Below are 13,237 nucleotides of genomic sequence, written 5' to 3'. Positions count from 1 at the left end.
TATCAATGTGCAACCGATTTGCAAGATACAACTCACACATCTCGGTTTCAAGAATATAAGATGTTATCGTCTCACCAATCACTCGTGATACAACTTCATGGAGTGATCCAAGTGAGCGTGGGTCTAATCCAATGCTCAAATCATATTCATAAGCACTCATGAACGTTGCAGCAAACATTTGCTTATGTCTAATGCTCTTTAGACAATCCACACACCAATTCACGACAGTCTTCATTCATACCTACTTCCAACATATGAATGACTGTGGCCCGTTCGAATAATTTGACTGTTCTTAACCAATTATATTATTCAGGAAGACAAAACATGCAAAGTGAAACACAAGAATAATACTAATCCCATATGGCCTCAAACCTTTGAGTATAAATAAAACACCTTTTATTTATCACCATATCGATTACTCATTATTTGTCGTTTCGGGTAATCAACTTCTTACTTGAATTATTACACTTGTCCCATGCTCCTAGCATGCACACAATGTTTACCTATGGTTCTTACTTTGTGAAATATACCAAATTGAGCACATTTCCAATCATTCTCATTTCACAACTCCAAATCCTTTTTTCATAAGTGAAAGAATATCAAATTCTTGCTACTTATAGAATATGCTAGATTCTAACATTTTATACAATGATCCTTTCGTAATATCACTGCACCAAAGTCACAAAGACTATTGCCAATGAGATTACAAAGTCCTCTATCGGAGATTGTTACAATACAATTCCTTAGATATGATGTCTCTCACTCAAAGTACATTCCTTTGAACATCCTTTTGCATAAACGTTTCTAATCTAGTCATAGATTTTCAATATTCAATTCCCAATATGGACATATTTCCATAATTTCCATATGACAACTTATTCTTAAAAGAATCTTATCTATTCATAATAATGTCGATATGGTCCATCCAATATGGAAACATTTCTATATTTTCCAATACTATACTTCCAACTACTCACAAGCAACCAATCCTAAACGAACTTTGGATTGTCCTTTGATAGTTGTTTAATTATCTTAGTCAAAACCGATTCTTGTCCTTTTTCCCTCTAAATGCGCTAGACATTTGGAAAATTTTACAATGGTCAAATATTATAGCCTATGCAATCGATCCTATACCCGAAGCGTATGGGACACAATGCATAATGTCTTACATAAAGATTTGATACTTTATCAATCTTCCGCCATAATATTTCATTTGCTATGTTCTCAAAATTCGAATTGTGGAGAGGAATGCCGTAATCATAATCGAAATTTTAAGAACACACTATGTACCTTTGACTAAATTTATTAACATTTCTCAACCTAAGCCTTTAGATTTGAAATGAAGCATAATATTCTCTCCCTTAATTATAGCAAAACAACTTTACAACCCTTACAACTTTGCAAGGTATAACTCTTGTTTTCTATAATTAATATTGCCAACTTGCAATACGTGCCTTAATAATCATATGATTAATAATCATACAATCATAACATTTATGCTCCCACTATCATGATGATTATTATAAACATGACACTTATGCTCCCACTAGCTTCGACATGTATTCATAAACATCTTAACTTTCATAAAACAATACCTATTGAATTTCTTAAGTTCATGTTTCTAATACTTAGTGCTTTGATAATCTTTTATCAAGGCTTCTTGAACTTATACACCTTTGCCTTAGATAGTTCATATGTGTGTCTAAACAATTAAGACTAATTGCCAAACCTCACAATTCAAATCATGGAAAGGGATACCGTAACCATGATCGAATTCGAGAATGCAATTTTACAATCACTATCTTCTTAAAATCTTTCTTAGTGAAAGCATTTCCTCACAATCATTTTCATGAAGGAGGAAATATTATGACACTTAGATTTAAACGGTGTATGTGTTCCTATCCATGTGAATTTGTTAAAACCAAAGTTTACGACAAATTCAAACTCATATGGATCGAACTTTCTTAATCTCGATTTCTTGCCTTATGGTAGCACAGCTGACCACCATGTCTTCCAAGTAGTTAAGCAGCTCACCCTTTCCTATCAATGTACTTTCCATTGATCAAGGTCCTTGCCTTTTATGCATTTAAATGAGAACTCATAGAACTCACATGCATAATTAACTCAATTGGAATGGCACAGAAACAAAATAGTGTCAACACGATAGGTTGTAAACCTCAACTCGTGTGCTAGTGATGATCGATAAGGGTTATTTGATTTGTTCTTGAAACCTTTCAAGACCATTAAGACTCCCACTTACTCCTTGACATATAGGATTCTCTTGTCAATAACCATTTCTTGACAAACAAATATTCAAGAGTTAGCGTAGTTTTTATCAAAACACTTCATAAATTGGTCCTAGTTGGTCTTTGTCTTATCCAAGACATCACAACTTTCCACATTTGATGAATGTTATAAACCTTCTTAATACTTATCACTCAATGTCACAATCTTAGCTCTAAGACTTGTTTTGGAATGAAGTATGATTGACTTCTTGATTTAAACATTTCCTCAATTCTTGATTCCTCTTCTTAGACATACAATTGTACTAAGACTCACTTAGAGGATCAATTGAGATATGGTTCTTAATCATTAAGACCTATCATAAAACATAAAAGGTACTCTCCCATCTTCTTAGAATGGAGAAACTTTTATCTTTCTGCCTACTTGATTCTTCTTATTCGTTCTGCTATTGATTTAAACTTTTTCAATCAATTCAGAATCACACTTAATCTTATAAGTATAATCATATTTACTAAACCTTTAGTAAATCATGACGAATGTCTTTATTACTCTTGTGGTGGACTTGATCAACACACAACTTTGTGTACTCGATCTCTTAGTCCTTCACTTGACACTTTGTCAATGAATTAGTCTAATTTCCAAATGTGAAATTTCTCATTCATCGTGCAACCAAGTTGCATGATTCCAAGTTTCTGTCCAATTGAAACTTGGGCGATGAGAAACTCTCCCTATTTGGTAAATTATTGACATTTCCACAAACAACATAATTAAGAATCAAATCCATTATTGCTAATATTAGAAACCTTCAAACATCAATTTTCATGCATGCCATTGCAAGGATAATATAAAATCAAAATTTATTTTATTGCGGAAAAATTTGCCCTTACAATGCAATTCATTGAAAAACTATGCTAATACATCTTTCTTAGCAATCTTATTCTAACTCTAAGTAGTAGCTCAAGAATCTAATCTTCGAGAAATGCGATCGAAATCCATTCCTTCACGGTTAGATTCTGCTCACTTCTTCCCTTAAGTTTCCTTTCTTTTCTTTGATCCTACAAAACATCAATTGTAATCTTATCACATTATGTATTAAGAATCTAGAATAGAAGCTTAAAAGAGTTAGTTAATGGATTTTACCTATATTAGAGCCATACGTTTCGACTCTCCCATCTCTTAGATCTCTTAGGTAAATGGAGCAGCTTCGTCTCCAATGCCCTTTCTCTTGGCAATAAAATCAAATTGACTCTTTTGTAACATGACATGGAACTACTTCAGACATTGCCTTTCTCTTATGATCAAACTTTTCGATCATAGCATGTCTTTCGTTGCCATTGTCTATATCCATAGAGGTCTTGAAGGCAGATTCACCAATTCACTTTGCTTTTCTATTGTGCCAAACCATTGCTGATTCAGCAGCAATAAGCATATATGTGAGATCTATAAGGGTCACGTCGCGGTTCATCATATAGTACTCTCTTACGAACTCACTATATGAGTTAGGAAGTGATTGAAGAACCCAATCAACAACCATTTCCTCACAGACAACGGATCCCAACATTCTTAACCTATCAATGTGTGTCTTCATCCCTAAGACGTGTGCACACACCGACTTTCCTTCTTTATGTTTACTTGCCAAAAGGGCTTGAGTGATCTTGAAATTTTCAAGCCTTTGAACTTGTGGGTTAGGGAGAATAATTGTAGGAGGTGGAGGAAGTGAAGCATGATTTATTGTTCCTCGATCGAATCGTGGAATATCATCTTGATGTGGAAAGCTTGTCCCACGGGATTTGGGAAGACCATAGTTGTCGAACTTTGACATCTACAAAACGGGAGAAAACGAATTCAAGTTAGTTGATTGATTGAGTCCTTAGTAAATCACCCAAATGAGATACTAAGGCTAGGACCCAACACAATATTCTACAACTCGGGAGAGGGATGCCGTAACCCAAATTGCAGAACATTTGAAGGTAAGTGAATGACGATTCACTAATTTCCACCATGAAAAACGAAAAAGAAATTTAAGTTTTAAATCTATGAAAACTCCTAGATCCTATGAGATTCATTGAACATTTCAATGGCATGTTTGAATCTCGATATGCCCCTCTTGTTTGTGACTGGGATGCCGAGGATCACAAAGCGGGTGTGAATAACCATGCAAACTTACATGGTGCCCTCACATGTTACAGTCACCTATTCGATGTGCCGGTAAACCACACACGCTCCACCGAACTATGACAAACATTGAGTCACCCTTTGCTACCTTTGCTTAGACCCATTTAGTGTGCCGGTTAACCACACACGCTCTACTAACGTCTTCGCAAGGGCACAAAGTGTAATTTCATGGAATTGCATCAATTCACTTTTGCTTAAGTAACTAAGATTGGGAATTTTATGAAAACATTTAGTTACTTTTATACTTCATTATACTTATAATGGAAGTTTTTTTTTGTCCCATCCTACCCGTTCGGCTAACGACCCTCCACTAGTCAAGAGTGCGGTGGGTAAGAGTGGATACCCATTCAATCGCCATTTTATAGGCAATTTCCTTAAACACCCCTTATAGACTAGCTTCGTGAATGAGGCCTACTAACGGTAAGACTGACTTTTACTCATACATATATATAATGTTAGACTTTTAATGTTATATATATAGTATAGGGTGTATTTTATACTTTTAAAATACTAGGTGGTCTAATTTAACAATTATACTTTTAATTCAATTAAATTGTAAACCTAAACTTTATGGATTTATTAAACCTCTTTTAATTATACACCTTAATTAATTAATAAAACCATAAGGGTGTGATATGAAATTTTCAAAACAATACTAGGGTTTTAGAATTTAACATTCCTAAATTAAACTTTTAATCAACTTTTAAATTCCAAAATTTGAGGGCAAGTTTTGAAACATTTCAAAACATTAGGGTTTAGAATTTAAATACGCATCAAAATTAAACTATTAATCAAAATTTAAATTCCAAAACTTGAGGGCAAGTTTTGAAACCTTTTTCAAAACATTAGGGTTTCAACTATTTAAATTTCAAAACAACAAAACTTTTGAGGTCAAATTTAAACTATAAAACCTAAAGGGGAAAATATGAAACATTTCATAACACAAGGATAAAATAACAAATAATCTAAATTAACATTTAATCACATAATTATCCATATTTGATTTATTTAATGATTTCTTGCAAAACAATTTACCAATTTAATTAAAATAATTAATCAATTATCACATAAAGAAAAAAATATTTTATTAATCGATAAATATCTTCAATTAGATCAAGAATATAGTCCTATATATCATAAAATCGGATTTATATTGATCTAATATGATAAAGGCAAGTATCTCAAAGATAAACAAGAAGAAATCTCGGTTTTCCCTCCTTCTGACGAGCCGACTCGCCGAGTCAGGCATGGACTCGTCGAGTCCAGCCTCCAGAACCACAAAAATCAAAATTTTCAATCATACAATGCATCAATACAATAGAAACCAGTCTAGGCTCTGATACCACTGATGAGTTTTAGTCATAAGAACATCCTATGTGCTCATACAAACCCTAATGCTTGGATCTAAGTTTCTCTATTGTACATGCAAGTTATCCAAGACTATAAACCCTAATTCTAGCATACAAGTAATCATATTAACATAAGAATAGGTTTAAGATGTTACCTTGATTGTTATGTAGTAATAACAATCCCAAATCTCCTTGTATTGACTTTAGAAAGCCTAGAGTCACAAATGTCACTCCTCTAATGGTTCACAAACACCATAAGCAAGAGGATGAAGAGGAGATAGGAAGGAGGCTGCCCAAAACGTGTTCTAACCCTAGAAGAAACTTCACCACGTTTTTGGGTCATAAGGGTCATATATATAGTGAGGCTATTAGGGTTATATAACAAGGAAACCCTAATTTGGATGCTTAAGCCCTAAGCAACCCATGGACTCCTTTAATTAAGGCCTTGGACGATTTCCATATGGGTTTCCCCATAGAATTCGTCCACTCCTTAATACAAGGCAATCCATGGCCCAAATTGCAATTATCTTATAATTACAATTCCAGTCCCTTAAGTTTAATTAATCTCTTTTAGTCACAAAACTAATTACCAATTAATTATTGACTAATATTAATTAAACAATATGATTTCTCCTTTAATATATTATTCTCATAATATATTAATAAATCATATTTAATCCTTTCTCTCCATAATTCATCCTATCAAGTTGCTTTGGTGAAGGCAACCCAAAAGGACCATGCACCATCGGGTCAAGTACATACCAAAATAGTTATGGACTTAGACACTAATCCAACAATAAGGACCAAGATCATATTTTTATGGTTCCTAATAGCTTCATAATGGATAAAGTTTCCAAGTCTATCCATTATAATGGTCCCAACAAACAAAATCTAGTCTTTAAGTCTCAAATGGACCAAAAGTGCATCTTTTTCCAACTTAATCCATTAAGTCCAAGTCTCCAACCTTCATATATGAATCAATATGATTTTTAGATGGATAAATTTTCCATGTATATCCATAACAAGGTCACAAACTTCAAGATCTACACTTTATGCACTTAAAGTGACCAAAAGCTTATAACACCCAAAACTAGCTAGATCTAACAAATGCATCATCAAAATTCAAACTTTATACCTCCATAAGAAAGATCAAGGTGAACAAGGTTTGGATCTACAAGATGCAATGCAACCAACACTTCTCCAATTAGCTCCTTCTTCTCCAAGATGCACCAAGATGAAGGTTTGTATCGATTAGATACACTTCATGTATTAAGAATAAACGTAAACTAATCTAAGAAAAATAAAGATTATAAATTAATTGACACGGAGTGTTCTCAAAATTGTTCCTTCACTAAGAAAGAGTTTTTTCTTCACCAAGAAGATGAGTTGTCACAAAGACGGTCACCAAGAGGAACTTTACATTAGGGTTTACCCTAATGTAGATTATATACTAATCTATACAAGTATATCCCTTGAATCAATGAATTGCGTCTAATCTATACTAAAAACCGATTTTATCACAAAGATACCAGATCTGTGATCTATTCTATACTTATCTATATCATTACCCAATATACAAAATATTACATAAAATAAGTAATCTATACATTGATGTGTTTGTCTTTATTCAAGAGGATCCCAGAAATATCAGACTTATTGTTACGTAGACTAGACTATAAATACACATGTATTTCATTTATACATAGACTAGACTAGACTTATTGTTACGTAGAATAGACTATAAATACTTGTACTCGTTTACTTACTTTCATTTATATAATCCATCTTTCAATTAATATAAAATTGTTATCACCTCCCAAGGTTTTGTGTCAGATATCTTAGCAACGATCAAGGGTTTTCCTTGTAAATCACTTGTGCAATCTTATTCTAATCTTGATAATCACTTTAGCTACAACACTACAACCTCTCTTTTAATTTGGTTGATATTCAATCAATTTATTTTTGACCAAAATAGTCATATTGTAGTTAATCTTGTCTTTCATGAAAGGACGCAACATGTAGCAATGAATTGCTATTTTATTCTAGAAAAGGTAAATAATGGTGATGTAAAGCCTTGTCTTATTCAAACTAAATTTCTAACTGCTGATACATTCACGAAAGCTCTTGGTGCTGATCGTTGTCAACTTCTACGTATCAAGTTGGGTGCTAGTGATCTTTTCTAACCAGAGAGGGAGTGTTGAGATGTGCATCATGTTTCCAATTCTACAAGGTTGTTTGTTTCCTAAGTATTTAGTCCTTCCTTATATAGTTTTAGATTTCCTTCAGAATTATTTGTTTACCTTATAAATATAGGGATTGTAATCGCGTTTATCAATCAATGGAATCAAGTTTCATTCTCAAAATATATTAATGGGGCGTTTCAGATGACATGAGAAGTATGATAATAGGAAAATCAGGTGTTTCTGAGAATTATGATCGTAATTTGGATGAGAATCGATGTGTGGATAGAGATTTTTTGCAATTGTCATTAAGTTCGTCAATAAGAGAGGTTGAAGATGATGAAATCGATGTAATGAGTAGAGATAAAAAGCTAAAGTTAGAAACGATAGCGTATCTTTAACTTTCCCTAATGTTTCATTATCTTTATTTGCTTCAAATCGAATTCATTTTCAAAATGGTGATCCTTCTGTTAATTTGTAACCTAATATAAGTTTACAGTCTATGGATAGGTCAAATAGTAACAACACACAATTACAAACCACCTTCTCTAATTATTTCTCTACTACTTATTTATCTTATTTGTATTCCCATCAATATTCACATAACCAAGTTGCTCCACGACCTGAAATTCAACAGAGAATTATGAGAATTGGAATGGAGGTACAGGAACTAATGGAATTGTTCATTGCCGGTTTAGGCCTATAGGCGACGACGACGTTGCATCAATGAGGACTAGAATCGCCAGTCAATGTGGTGATGCAATTGGGGTTTCTTTAAGAAATTATGTCAAAGTCTATTCCAATCATGGCTTACGTGATTCGAGAACTGACATATGAAACTGTTGTATTCAAGCCTCTAAAGAAATAATAGCCACCTATGTTAACAAAATGGAGTCTAGGGTGGCAAAGTCTTCCTACCCTATGATGAAAATATTAAATGATGTCTAGAGAAGTAGTGGTTGACATAACTATAAATAAAGGTTCGATCTTCAGTTGTAATTCATCCAAAAACATAGAGAAATAAATAGTAAAACACGTGAGTGAGAGTGTTAGAGAAAAAAGGTTGGTTTTTTGTAATAGTTGAGTGTGAGAGTTTCTCCTCCTATTGAAATTCTACTTTAGTGTTGAATATAAGAGTGTTCAAATCCCAATAACTATTATCAGAGCCTCATTTGGTGTCTAGGGAATTCTTTACGAATTTCTCTAGGTTTCGGTGAATTTTTTTTTTGTCTCAAACTCTATTATTAAACAAAGGTCTCATTCCAAGGATTTCGAAAATACATTTTTCGTAATTTGTCGACCATTGAAAGGCTCTCAAGTCGTCGGTCAAAGTTGGTCAAACATTCCCGAAAAGCTTTGTCACACCCCCAAACCGGAATGACGGAAACGTTGGGGGGCGAAGGACGTCATGTACAGTATCACAACAATTGCATAATAGTAATCAAAGTACAACAACCATGTATTGATAAAATGTAAGTTTTTACATATGTGTTCAAATCATTGTATATTGACACCACAAATATATATCAAAAGTTAAAAGACATGAGTCTGTGAAGCTCTGTCTTCTCAGAAACTCGTGGATGTACCTGTTTACTGATTTCCTAAGAATACAAGTAGTTTTGAAAAATGTGTCAACAATTAAGTTGGTGAGTTCATAAGCATGTTGTAATTAAAATCTGTTTTCTGTTCCTTGATAATGTAAGTATGTTTTCCCAGAAAATCCTATATTTTCTGTTGTGGTATGTTGTAAACAAAACGTGTGAATGTTATTGTACTCTGAAGTAGTAAAAATGTAGTTTAGTTCTCATAAAACCTTGAAAGTACGTTTTCTCTGTACTGAAATAGTATCCTGTATTTGTACCTGTATGTAAACCTTGTGTTTGTATTTGTCTAGTTTTACCAACTGTACTTTTAAAATATTGTATTATAGTTTTATTATTAAATAAAACTATGTGAAGTTGTTTACTTATTCATACACTAATCGTATTATTCAATACCAAATTGTGAGTTATCATAACCATGCTTGATGACCTAAGATGGCCTGAACACGATGTTCTTCAGGCGTCGTAATCGGTACGAAATTTGTCACCACAGGCTTGCCGACCTAACTGTAGCTAACAGTTAAGGTGCGGGATTGTCAGTCCCGTATAGATCTATACACAAGTGTCACGCTCTCCCTCCAGGAGACTCTAGTTATAATTTCAGGACTTGGTTGGTACTTAGATAAGTACGTGAAGTATGTCTCATAAATGCTATATTGACGGTTACGTGTAGAATAATGTAAAGTTACTTTGTAATAGATAAACTGTAAGTATGCCTCATAAACTATATTCACTATAGTTTAAATGTTTGTTTTCCGTATTGTAATCTGAACTTTGAAAAGTAACATGTAAGTTCTATAAACTATACCTATTATACTTTACGTGTTTGTGTTTTACTGAAACGAATACCTTTGTTTAATTTGTAAAATCTTTAATATGGTTATTCCTTGAAATTCAATATTTATGTCCAAATGGTACTGAAATAGCTTGCAAAAATTATATTTTTGTTTAACAAGTTTGAAATCATTTTATACTTATATAAATATAATATTTATATAATTATGATTAAATAGACAGTCAAATAAATAATTTTAACCCAAACCCACAACCAAACAAGGAATAGGAAATGGAGTCAAATTATCAATTCTAAGCCTATTGAACCGTAATTATATAATTTATACATATCTAAATATATATTTTTAACAACGGCAATAGTTAATATAATATTGAAAACATTTAGATATTAAAACAAATTTATTGTGTTACACTTGTATTCCCTCCCTAAAACAGTGAAAAATTATGAAAACGTAGGGGTATGAACTCACATTTTGTGTGACAATGGTTTTGTTAACGGGTAGAAAACGATTCGGGCTAGGACACAGGAAGGATATTGTTATCCTAATGATTTTAATCACATAATAAAGTGTGATTAAATTGTTACACAAATTATATATGTTAGTATAATCATAAGTTTTATAATTAAAACTTACCAAAGCTTGTAATAGAATCGTAGCAAAATACTTCTTGAATTTATTTTTGTTCTTGGAAGTGAAAGAAAATGGACTAAGATTTGAGAGGAAAAAGGTTGATTTTCGGTTAAAAGTGTATGAAATGATCAATATGTGCCTTAAATATGAAGAAAAGAGTGGCGGTTTGAGAGATTTCGGTCAAGAACAATTTCCGAGGAAGAGGGTTCTCGGTGTGGAACTCTACCCGAGAAGGATTGTTTTCGGCCGAAAAGGGAAAAACCACCAAGGAGGGTTTGCTGTTTGAAGGGTTTGCGGTCCGAAGGAAGCTACGACATTTGCGGTCAAAAGAGGATAAGATCTGCGAGGGTTCTCGGCCGTGAACGAGTTTTCGGTTGTGAACTGTTTTCAGTCCGAGACTTAGAAGATCTACGTGAGACTTCTCGGTTTTGAAACATTTTGATTTCTTTATTGTTGCAACACTTTTTAATAAAGGTTTATTCATATCAAAATCAATAATTTAACTTTAATAAATTAACAAATCAATAAATTTGACATGTTTTGACTTTGGTTGAATTTTATAGATTTGAAAATAACGGTTGCTACAAGCTTGCCGGAGAAGACAAGTGATGTCAGCATTGACTTCAGCATTGAACAGAGTTTTGAAAATTCCAGTTTTGGCCACTAAAGTTCCAAAAATTTGCAAACAGGTACCTTTGTTTCTGAAAAACTTTATTTCGGTCCTTGTTGTTTCAAAATTTATGAGTTTGGTCCCTATACTTCTAAAAGCCTTTAGAAAGGTCCCTATGTGGTAGAAACATTTCAGATTGGTCCTTCTAAGTTGCAAAAATTACAGCTTAGTCGCTGTAGTTTTGAAAACTTACAAATTAGCCTGTAACGTTTTAAGAAAGTATATTTTGACCCTGAAAAAAAGTCTACAACACCATTTTTGATGCTTTCCAATCTGACCAAGAGCTTGTTTTTATCTAACTTTTCCTCTAAATATTTGTAAAATAAATTTGCAAGTATATTCGATGGAATCTAGAAGTACAATTACGATAATTTACACCCACAAATTAAAACATGTGGAAGTGAAGGATGGAAGATTTTCTTAATCTGAAAGATTTAGCAGAGCCTTTAGAAAATACAGACGTCAAACCGAACACGATGACATACAAAGTTTAGACGATAATAAACAAGAAAAAGGCAGCATAAATTCATTAATGGATAAACCACAATGTTTTTCATCATGTCTCTCAAGAGACAGGCACGTACGAACACTTGAAGAAGCTCGAGAATATGTATCATGAAAAGACAAAACGCAACAAGACCTTGTTGATGAGGTACCTTGTAAACCACTAGTTACAAAGTGGTATCTCCATAACCAAGCACACGAGTCAGTTCCAAGATCTCGTAAACCAGCTCAGCAATGTTGATTAGGTTCTTAAAGATGCAGAAGAAGCCATATTGCTCCTAAGTTCTCTACCAGATCATTGAGAGATGCTTTTTCTTACTCTTAGCAATTCTGCTCCCGGTGGCAATGTGAAGGTGCCATAATGAATGAGGAATCCAGGAGGAAAGAAGATGGTATAGACCTATCTTTTCCCTCATGTCAAAAAACAAAGAAAGAGGAAGAGGCAGAACTGGAGGTAGAGGTCAAGGTCATGGTTGAGGTAGTGGTAGACATGGTCAAAGTAGAGGAAGTTCCAAAGATCAAAGGAAATCACGAGATCGAGGGAGATCATGAGAGTTAGGTAAGTCTTCAAATACATGGTTCAAAGGCTATTAGAATCACTGTAACTATTATGACCACAAAAAGAGTGATTGCCAAAAGTTCTTACCAGAGCAGCCTAAGACAAGCCATAATTTAAGCAGGGAGAATAGTGAAACCACTGTCACCGCAATACAAGGCATTGCCCTTGTTACATACGAAGAGGAAGCATGCCTTTGGTACTCGTGATGATGAGTTGTGATAGATAGTGTTGCATTATATTATTCGACTCAAAAATATGATTTATTTAATACATATAAACCCAGAGACCACGGTACTATGAAGATTGGAAACACCAATTTTCCAAGCAATATTGGTATTGGTGATGTACACATAAAGACCAATATAGAGTGTACATTGGAGTTGGATGATGTTCGACATGTTTAAGAGTTGAGAATGAATCTTATCTCAGTTGGAGCTCTTGACGTTTAGGGATATGATAGTCAATTCAAAGATTGCACCTGGAAGTTGTTAAAAGGTGTTGTGGTCATTGTGAGGGGACAACTTTATG

This window comes from Lactuca serriola, chromosome 4 (genome assembly GCF_051521515.1).
Source record: "Lactuca serriola cultivar US96UC23 chromosome 4, Lser_US96UC23_V15, whole genome shotgun sequence".
NCBI lineage: Eukaryota > Viridiplantae > Streptophyta > Magnoliopsida > Asterales > Asteraceae > Lactuca > Lactuca serriola.
The sequence above is the reverse complement of the archived record's forward strand: the minus strand, read 5'-3'. Positions refer to the sequence as shown.